The sequence below is a fragment of the Loxodonta africana genome, chromosome 1, assembly GCF_030014295.1.
Source record: "Loxodonta africana isolate mLoxAfr1 chromosome 1, mLoxAfr1.hap2, whole genome shotgun sequence".
Taxonomy (NCBI): domain Eukaryota; kingdom Metazoa; phylum Chordata; class Mammalia; order Proboscidea; family Elephantidae; genus Loxodonta; species Loxodonta africana.
In genome coordinates, this window is record NC_087342.1 from 79,148,264 (window position 1) to 79,156,523 (window position 8,260).

The 8,260-nt window shown below is 40.5% G+C and overlaps 1 non-coding gene across 1 annotated transcript; it reads left to right on the forward strand.

The window, feature by feature from the left end:
* The first annotated feature begins 4,108 nt into the window (after positions 1-4,108).
* On the forward strand, positions 4,109-4,183 carry TRNAK-UUU (transfer RNA lysine (anticodon UUU)). Its single transcript has one exon. It is a non-coding gene; the product is annotated as a tRNA-Lys (tRNA).
* The last annotated feature ends 4,077 nt before the right edge of the window (positions 4,184-8,260 follow it).

An 8,260-nucleotide genomic window follows, 5' to 3' on the forward strand; every position in this document is an offset into this window, starting at 1 on the left:
GTACCTTTAGTAGAAGTGGTGTTACCTGTCCTATGAAAGTTTGGTAGAATTCTGCAGTGAAGCCGTCCAGACCAGGGCTTTTTTTGGCGGGGCAGGGGGGAGAGGAAGTTTTTGATTACCTTTTCAATCTCTTCTGAGAGACACTCTAGTTTTTCTTTAGGAGAAAGACCTGGCAATCTGCTCCCGTAAAGATTTCAGCCTAGAAAAACCTATTGGGCAGTTCTACTCTTTCACATGGGATCACTATGAGTCAAAATCAACTTGATGACACCCAACAAGAACTAGTTTTTTTTTTTTTTTTAAGTCTTATTTATGGAAATAATTCAAGAGGGTGAGACAAAGTCCCCATTTCTCACCTCGGAGTATGAGGATCCACAGTGTTTGCCCACTGAGCAGGGAGGAGGGAGTCCAAAGAGGGGCAAGGACCTACGAGAGAGCAATGGAAGTCCTCCACCTCCACAGTAAAGCACTCCTCAAGGGCTAGAGTCTGGGGCCGGGAGGACAGGAGGTGAGAGCTGCCAACACCCTCCTCATTTCTCTCCACACAACAAAACAGCCACAGAAACAAAAATACACAAATCAGAATTTAATCCCTTTCAGTGGCTCCCCCTTTTCTCAAAGTATCTGCACGTCACTTTGTCTGCAGATGGGTGTGTGGTCAGGGGACCAGGCTCTGGGTGGATGCTCGGGGAGGGGGTACATGACACAGTTGCTTCTGTCCCCAAGCTCCTGATGGCCCCACAGGGTTTCGAAGGCTGCACCTATTTATGGACGCAAACTGCCACAGCTTTGTCCAGCTGAGCTGCTGGTAGGTTTGAACAACCGGCCAAGCTCTTAATCACTGTGCCACCAGGGTCCCTTCGCTAAAGATGATAGCGTTGGAAACCCTATTGTGCAGTTCTACTCTGCCCTATAGGGTTGCTCTGAGTCAATTATGAGTCAGAATCAACTTAATGGCAAAGGGTTTTTTGACACCCTGAACCTGGAATACTAGCTTTCAAAACTGTGAGATAATAAATATCTGTTGTTTAAAGCCACCTACTTGGTGATACAGTCACGAGTTGCTTAACAACCGCAATACATTCTGTGCAAGAAGATGCATTATGTGATTTCGACTTTGTGCAAAAGTCCTGTATTACATACAGGCAGTCCCCATATTACGAATGAGTTCAGTTCCTAAGTATGTCTTTTAATCAAATTTGGACAGTTCGGTGTGCTTCGTAGCTGATGTCAGTTAGTCAAATGTTTATATAGTATATAAAAAAAAAAAATTTTTTTTTAAAAAGTATATAGTATAAAAATTTTTTTTTTACAGCATGTAGTGTACCTTTCTATGCATAAACATTTCCAGATACACTAAAACTTCTTAAACATAGTAATACTGTAATAATAATAATAATGTTTTGATGCACATGGCAAAGTAATGCCTGTTTGTTATTATGAATCTTCGTATTACCTTAAATATTTAATATAATAGGATTTATAGGGGTTGGTTTGTACCTAATTCATAATCTTGGGACTGCCTGCAATCCTAAATAGTTTCATCTTCTCTCTTATAAATTTTATTTTGGTTCTTACTTGCCCACATGAAGTCTTTCCACCATCCTGAAGAATGGAAAAACATTTATATCAACTCTCTGGTCCTTTCTTGCACAGGTAACCTCTTCCCTGGTTCAGCAAAAACCAGACTGAGGCTTAGCAGGTGCAGGGAAAGTAGCTAACCTTGACAACCACGGGCAGAAAGATATTAAAAGGTAATATGATAAACACTAATGATCCTCCAACATAAAGACATAAGGGTCATATATGCTACAGGCTGAATTTCAGTGGCTCCAAAGCTTGGGAATAGCCTGAGAATGTTTTAAAAATATGGATTCCTGGGTCCACTGCTCAGCTTCTGATTTACTGATATATGATGCTGTCATAAATCTGTATAATTTAGAATTGTCTCCAGGTGATACTTATCAGTGGTTAAGCACTTAGCGTTTCAAACTCACCAGCCCCTCCATGGGAGAAAAATATGGCAGTTGACTTCTTTGCAGTTCTACTGTGTCCTGTAGGGTCACTGTGAGTCAGAATGCACTGGACAGCAACAGGTTTAACCTTTGTGGAATCGACACAACCTCAATGGCAAAGGGTTTAGTTTGAGTTTTTGGTTTGTTTATTGATCTGTGACAGGAGACACTTAACTCAAACTCCACCCCTCCCCTCCTGCAACAACTCTGCACCCAGACATTGGAAGTCAGTTTAAGAAGCCTCCACTTCTTGCCCAACAATAAACAGGAGACCAAGTAGGGACTGGAAACTTCGGGCTTCTGATCTAGAATCAGAGACCTATCCCTCAGGCCACAAGACCAACACGCCAAAGGAGTAGTCCAAACCTGAAAGTGAAAGAGTTGCTAAGAAGCATTCAGTTTCTGGTTTCAAATTTTTAACTTTGCAATTGGAGGAAAATTTAACAAAATTAGAAAAAGGAATCAAGCATCACCTGAAAGCTCTGAAAATAATTACTTAGAATGAATAAACTGTGAGATTGTGACATGATCAGAAGTGACATACTTGTTTGAGGACTCACTGGTATAAGTCACAATCATAATGATGTGCTTGGGTGGAGAAACATGAGCCAAGAGCTAAATTCTGCAATAAAGGGATGCAGATGACAGCAAGAGAGGGAGAACCATATGATGGTATGTTTGGACCTTTTCGGTCTCAAAGATGAGATGGTGTTCCTCCAGGGAGAAAGGTTTGAAAGCTCAAACAAGAGCTCCCCTTGTCAGAAATGCCAGCTTTTAACATTAGAAAAATATTTTATTATAATCCATTCATAACATATGTTTTGACAACTTGGTCCTCTACCAACAGGTAGAAGAATCACCTGATATGCCGATGGGCTAGGGTTGTGGGTCCCAAACCTCCCTGGGAGAGTGGTCCTGATCTCTGAGGTACAGTTTGCTGACTTCCAAGCTACTTCAAGTAGGGAGAAGAGAGCCAAAATACCTTGGAAGCCTTCTTGATTCACTGAAAGGCTAACCCCCCTAGATATTGTGCTTAAAAGTTTTCTCTAGTTCCCTTGCATATTGACACACAAGCCAATCCAAGGTGAGTTTGTGTGACCCACCCCCAACTATGCTTTATATATTCGTAGGGTACGAGGGATGAGAAAATCATGAATTCCTAAAGTAACTACAAATTCTCTCAGTTTTCACATAGTCTTGGTTTCTTGGAAGTACTGAATTATTTGGAAGAAATAAACAATAGTCTTTCCCATATCCCAAGCTGTCTTTCCTCCCCATACCAACCCTAGATAGATTAGTCTTTCCTTCACCCCAAACCTTCCTCTTTTGTTCCTGGATTCCCTGTAGAGTATTTTTTCCAGGTTTAGGTCAAAACTCACAACTATCTTAGATCATATTATGGATGAATGTCCTAATGTACACTAATTTATGAAGATAATTATCCTTTTCCTTTGGGTGTGAGCAGCAAATAATGAATAAAGACATGGAGAAGGAAGAGAAGAAGGAGAAGGAAGAGGACGAGGATTAGAAAGAAAATGAAAAGGAGGAGTGACTTACTCATGGCAGACAGGCTGCATCATTAAGAAATGCAAGCATAGAGATGCAGAAGGTTAAACCCAGGTTTCTTTGCTTGCCCACCATTACGGCATATTCTAGTGGGTCTTCAAATTCTATTTCCTTCAACTCTTTTCTCCTCTGCCTCCTAAGGCTGCAAAAAAGTTGTACAAGACAGTGCAGAGAGACAGGAAGAGTAGCGTGAGTGTTTCTTCAAGAAAAATAGGTGCAGGTGGGGAAATAAGAAATGAAGGGATAAAATCACAACGCTTGGCAAGAGATGAAGTAGTCTGGGTCTAGCCCTGTGGTCTGAAACCTGGCAGTGATTTATCTAGAGATAAAGCTCTGGTTCTGAAACTCTAAAGAGATACAAGGCAAAGAGAGGAAAAGGGAAATGCTACCAGGGATTATAACATCTCTTTCAAACAAAATCTTCTTGGTAGTGAAGAGAATTCAAGGAGAATATTTCAGGCCATGACCTACAAATAATTGGCAACATAAATGAACCTAAATTAGGCACTCAGGAAGCATATTAGACAGCCCATGGATAGTTTAGCTGGTAGAGCATCAGACTTTTAATCTGAGGGTCCAGGGTTCAAGTCCCTGTTCAGGCAGTCTTTCATTTTACTCTAATTAGTTCTCTTACAAACCCTCCTTCTTCACTCCTCTCTTCCTGCTCTTCTCTCTACAGGAATCTAAAGAGAGCCAGAACAGGAAAAGAAATTATAGCACTCTGCCCAGTCATGGTCTGTTTTGTCACATTCTAGCCAATAAGGCAAATCTTGCAGTAATGCAGAGGAAAAAGACAAAAAGTAGAGATAGCAAGGAGAAAGATAGTCAGGATTTAGGGATATTTTGGATTTGGGGAGCTAGAAAAGATGCAATGCCTTTCACTGAGCACAGAAAGAGGTTTGTATAGTTTTGCTTGTACACTGATAGACACTTTGTTTACTTTTTGCTTTATGGAATGTTTAGATGATGAATTTGCCAGCCCTAAGAGACAGCCTTGTTTAGTTGTTTTCTTAACACTGGAATACACAAGTCTGAAACTCTATAGACTGCTGACCTGGAGGTTTGGATTGTGTGTGTGTGTGTGTGTGTGTGGTTTTCAGAGGAAAGGCCTGTCTGCCAATTGAATGGGATGGGGGCAATGTCAATCAAAATTTACAAATTCTAAAAGTAAAGCAAAAGGAAAAAGATCTTGAAAGAAGTGAGAGAAGTGGCACCTTACCTATATGGGAAAGAACAACTTGAATGAGAGTGAATATCTCATTAGAAACCATGGAGGAAATAATTAAGAGGCAGATTTTTCAAGTGCTGAAAGAGGAGTATTATGAATTCAGGAAAAAAAAATTGGGGGGAATGAAGGAGAAATCAAGACATTCTCAGACAAAGGAAAACTAAGAGAATTTGCCACCAACAGAACTTATAGATGGCTTGGAGACAACAGCCAATGTCAAATCACATAAAGAAACAGACCATGATCACTTCAACAAGCTCCCAAAAATGGTGGTAGAGGCCTGAAGATTGGAATTGATTGGGATAGATAGAAGGGAGCTTCTGAGAGCTGAAAAATTCTTTATCTTGGTCTGCATGTTGCTTATATGAGATGTACATATATAATAACTCATTAAGCTGAACAATTAAGTTGTATGCATCTTACTCTTTGTGAACTAAGCCTCAATTTAAACAAAAACAAGAAGGAAGGATTTCCTTGGATGTCCTCTCACCTACAATACATCCTATCTTTTCATTACTGCTGTTCAAATTGTAGTCTGCAGATTGATGCCTTCTAAGAACTGTGTTTTGCCTGTCTGTGGGCATTAGAAATTTTGTATCAATTTGACTGTGCCGAGACATTGGACCCCTCCTATTAAGTGAAGTAAAGCAATTTCAGGAATTGGGTGAATGGAATGTGGTGCTGGCCACTAATCATCAAGCACTAGAACTGTGTTGCCACTTACCATATTGTAAGATTGATTGGACACCTAGAACCCAAGCAAATACACAAATCTGAGGAAATATTATTTACTTTTATTTATTATTTTAAAATGATATTAATCTTAATCAAGCCTGGTTTCTATATTTGTAATTTAACATTAATAGCTAAAGATAAATAAAAACACAAACCAGTTGATTGCAGCTGATTCTGATGAATGATGACCCCATGTGTGTCAGACTACAGTTGTGCTCCATAGGGTTTTCAAAGGCTGATTTGTTCAGATGTAGATGGTCTAGGCTTTCTTCCCAGGGCTTCTGAGTGGATTCCAACATCCAACTCTTTGGCTATAAGGCCAACATGTTAACCGTTTGCACCGCTCGGGCACTCCATTAGCTAAACATGGAGGTAAAATTCATACTATTTATTTGTAACTCTAATTTACATGTGTGAATCAAGGCTAAGAAGGCCTGAGGAGGCAGACAACCAGTGGTGTATGTGCTAGACAGTTGTGGTCCGAAAACAGGCCTCCGGCATGGCTGAAAATAAAGAAGGAATGGTGTCTTTGGTGACAGCTCTTCTTTCAGAATCAGCTTCTCTGAAATGAATAAGGAAATCGCAGCAGCTGAAGAAAAAAAAAAGCAGCAAAAAGGATTTTAATGAAACCCCTCCATGTGTCTGTACAGGTTCTCAAACTCAGTCTCTGATGAGCAAAGGAGTTGAGGCTTTCTGCGTTAACTACATTTTGATGTGACAGTCATTTTGGATGTAAGTATTTAAAATATGTCCTCCAAAAATATTTTAGATTCTTGTACAAATTCTTTCTTCCTAGCATGAAGTCCAATTCCTCTTAGTTTAGAGGAAAAAATTCATCTACATTCCATTTCTCCCAGCTCTACAGTTGGCCTGAATGAGCGTGGGCCTATGCTGAGGAGATATTACACTAGGTCTGTTAGGGGAGGGAAGAAATTATCAAGTGATATGGTAAAGATATCAACTACATGTGAATCTCAATAGAGAGATTAAAATGAGTTTGTATGGGACTAGGAGAGCACTAAACTACTGTGTAAACATTGTTCTGGAGTACACAGGAGGGAAAAGGGAGGATAGAGGCGCATCAGCTGAGAGACAAAGGAAAGAGGTGGGGTGGGGTGAAATGAAAGAAAGAGAAAAATGAGAGAGAGGAAGAGGGCAAGGAAAAGAGAAGGAGGCTTGTTCCAGAAGAGGATTCAGTTCATTTTTCCAAAGACTGCCTTGCCTTTGAGAGTGATTCACTGTCCTTTCCCTCCCAGGTTAGACATGCTGAGCACTGTGGAGAGGGCAGACCAGGTTGAATTTTTGTTTGCAATTCAGGCTTTGTTGGTATTGTGGCTTCAGTGGGAATTGCAGGGATTTCCTGATTTCAGTGGGTGGGTGTGGTGGGAGCTTTGTTGAGAGAAGAAGCGGGATGGGCACTCAGCTTTGAGATTAAGCACCACTGCAATTGGGGAAGTTTATGAGGTTTTGCTTATAATGAAAATAATACAAAAGAAAGTTTCCCCCTGTTTGCTCTGCATATTTCTAAGTCTTAAATGAAGCTTATTGAAACCCAACAATTTCCTAAAGTAATTCTATCTGGCCCCTCTACTCTTCACATCCTGCTCTTAGCTCAAAAGGAGCTTAAACAGTAGACTGTGACCACAGAAAGTCACAAACTCTGTGCAATCTGTAATAACTACATTCTCAGTCATCTTTTCCTCAGTCCTAGTATAGGCTCAGAGGCAATGTAAGTGAGTCCTTCCCAAGTCAAGTAGGTGACCTCAAAATTGTCTTAGGGATGTCCTGTGACAGACTGATAGAAGGTGGATAGTTACAGGTTTTGGAGAGAAGAGGAAAGGGGGTGATGCATTATAAAAGACCTCCAGGTCATTTGGCTTTTCACCTCTGCTACCATAATTGATAGCCTCTTCCTACAGAGAAACTAGCCATTTCCTTGCCTTCAAGCCTTTGGCAGCAAGGTCCCTCTAAAAGATTTTCTCCTATTTAGGTCAAAACACAAAAACCTTTTAGTTCATATTCTGGATTGTATGATCAAATCCACATTGATTCATCAAGATTTTACTTTTATTCTCAGGATCAATAATTGAAAATATGTATAGGGAAATGTAGAATCATTCCACAAAGAAGTGGCAACTGTCCTGAAACAATGTAGCCCTTACCCGAGGTCTTTGGGTTAATGTGTCTGTGCCCTCCTTTTTTGGCCCACGGTGCTTAGGATTTGTGCTTCGTTTCTTCATTGGCAGTCTCTTCAAGAGGTAAGATTCTCCCATCCTCCCAGAGACTGAGTTCAGAACAGCTGGACAAAGGCATTTCTATGCTCTTCCATGGCTTCTTTCTGCTCAATATCCATGTCTCGATATCCATGTCCATGAATGAGAGGTCAACAAGACTTGGCAGAGAGTCTTTCCCTCCTCAACATAAACCTGGGTTAAACATCTACTTCTCAACATTTTAGAACATGCCAGAAAAGGGGATGAGACAAAGAAAAGGATCTCTTCTTTGGTAAGAATGAATTTTTCTGTTCCTGACATTATTTGAGAATCCTGTGTTCTCCATTCTGCAGAAGGAACATCAATTTTTCCCAAGCACTAGAGCAGATTTTTCTTCTTTCAGTTTCTCTCGCCTCTTAACACTCAGGTTTCCACCAAGCCCTACAAAATGGGTGTGCAGACGGTGGCCCATATACCAGTGATTGTTTAGAGTGCTTGGAGAG